The 2,500-nt window shown below is 44.2% G+C and overlaps 1 protein-coding gene across 2 annotated transcripts in view; it reads left to right on the forward strand.

Moving 5' to 3' along the window:
* pax5 (paired box 5) overlaps positions 1 to 2,500 on the forward strand; it is a 43,629-nt gene that overhangs the window by 33,395 nt on the left and 7,734 nt on the right. The gene's annotated exons all lie outside the window — the stretch shown is intronic.

Here is a 2,500-nt window from a genome sequence, read left to right on the forward strand (position 1 = left end):
GAACCTGTGTTTTTCTTCTCTTATCATCTCTTCTCACTTTTCTGTTCGCCGTGATTTTTATTTCCATTTCCCAGTACAAGCCGAATCAGCCGATGGTCTTTTTTTTTCTGACTTTTTTATTTTATAGCCTCACTATCAGCACGGCTCTAATGAGGCAATGTCAGCCGGTCGCGCCGCCGCTTCTTCGGTCCAGACCGTAGACTGTAGGCGGTATGTAAAAAGTGGTCGTAGTTTGTTTGGCTGACATTTTGGAGCCTCGACTTCGTAATTTGGGTTTAATGCGACCAGAAGTGTCGCTCGTAAAGTGTTACGATCGACTTTCATCAAGTGAAAGCACGCGGGGAAACGGTTAAAGATATAAGACGAAAACACGGACAACTACCAGACTGGATAACATCTCGGTAGCAGCCTGTCAATCACACGGTAGCCCCGCCCTGAATGTCACCCCCTGATGGCCATTAGAGAGAATGCAAGTTTAAGGTTCGGACTAAAGTATCGGACCGTATTTTGTACGGACATTCGTGGTCCCCAGAGGGTGTAGCCTACTGACTTTGGTGATCCTCTGAATTTTCCTCTTGCGCCACCATGAAGTTAACAATTCAGATTTTGACAACTAGTGTAAGAAATGTAACGTTTCTAAAGACCAATAACCTGCAATGCAAACATTCCCATCAGCCTCAGCTGTTGTGTTCAGTGCTAGTTGTTAGCTAATCCAGCTAACACGCTAGATCGTGATCGCGGTCGACATTACACCTGCTTAGCATCAGCATGTTTAGCAGTATCATTGTAAGCATGTGAGCAAACTGACATTAGCATGTAGCTTAAAGCGCGGCTGTGCCTGAGTATCGCCTCACAGAGCTGCTAGCATGGCCGACCTGTGACCAAGATTTGTTCTGAACAGGACATTTTCAGTTGAAAACCAATCTTGCTGGCAAAAGATCATCACAAATAAAATTTGCCCATTTTTTCTTTAGTGATCGGCCGACATATCTGACAATTTATATACATTTGCCATTAGCTAATGTCAGCTGATACACCATCATGTAATGGAAAGTAACTAAATACACCACCTTTCCCTTCTCCTTGCTTCTCGTGTTCTCCTCTCCCATTTCCTCCTCCTCCTCCTCCTCCTCCTCTTCCTCCTTCTTCTCCTCCTCCTCCTCCTCCTCCTCCTCTCAGTTAGTTAGCGGTGGTTAAGTGGAGGGGAAGTGAATGGGATTGATGGTGTTAGCATCTGAGCTGTTTATGATGATGATAAATGTGTGTGTGCATGGCGGGGAGGGGAGGGGTGTGTGTGTGTGTGTGTGTGTGTGTGTGTGTGTGTGTGTGTGTGTGTGTGTGTGATGATGATGATGAATGGAGGTCTCCCTCTCCACGCACTTCCAATGTCTACTGCGTGCAAACACAGAGAAATGATTTGGGCCGACACACTGTCATGTAGTCTAATGCAGTTATATATCCTATCCACCAAGTGACAGGCAGAAGAGGTTAGGAAGAGGAGGAGGGAGAGGAGGAGGAGGGAGGAGGGTGTGGGGGGGGTAACGAGAGATGGGGCGGCGTTGGTAAATTAATAGATGACAGTGGACAGAAAAACGAGGAAGAAAGAACAAAAGGGAGAGGGACATCCTAAATGTGCCGCTGCATTAATATGGCAGTGAAGATCCTGCGTGAGGTGGAGATCTGAGAGTTTTACAGGTGACACTTGCAGAGATTTAGACATCTCGACATTGTTGTGTCCCACTGGGACACTTGGTAGTGTTATTATCGATAATGTTATTGATGACATCTGTGCTTCTTCGGCTATCGAGTCAGAATGTCCGCTCCATTCGTCTGTTCAGTTAGTTTTTTATTTGCATTAAAAGTGCATTTCTCAGTAGAGATGCATATGCTACTTCTCAGTGATGTCTGTATGGCAGTCAGACCAGAGTATAGGCTAATAGTTCCATGTTTACATGCCCCAAATATTACATTCTTTGCTTCTATTTGGAAAAAACAATATTCCTAATAAGCTGTTTACATGGCTATTAAAAATGAATATTCCACTAATATTCACGAATATTGGATGCACCCATGCATATCCCGATTATTGCAACAAACAAACCCCATGAAGCGTCCTCATCACCGGGGGCCAGTGAATACCACGTGGACGATGCTCTGTGTTTGACGGGGGGGGTCGAGATAATTTATTATCTATCACGTCAAAAATATGGAAAAGCTAAACAGCTATGAACACGTTCACGACTTGAAAAGGTCGGCGCTGTGATACAGAAACCTGTTGCTAGTCCTTCGTCTCCCCTCCAGCTTCTCAAACTATTGGATCAGTTGATTTGTGTCGCAAAGCTGCTTAAAACCCTTTTGAGACGCATATTCCCAATTCACTGTTTATACCGTATGTCTAAATATATATATCTGCAAGAATATCGGCAAATCCCAAAAGACTTAGTCGGAAAATAAAGCGTATTCCGGAATATCCAAATGGAATATGATGTTTACATAAGCA

This window comes from Clinocottus analis, unplaced genomic scaffold (genome assembly GCF_023055335.1).
Source record: "Clinocottus analis isolate CAN_PGR_092001 unplaced genomic scaffold, fCliAna1.0.p SCAF_26, whole genome shotgun sequence".
Taxonomy (NCBI): domain Eukaryota; kingdom Metazoa; phylum Chordata; class Actinopteri; order Perciformes; family Cottidae; genus Clinocottus; species Clinocottus analis.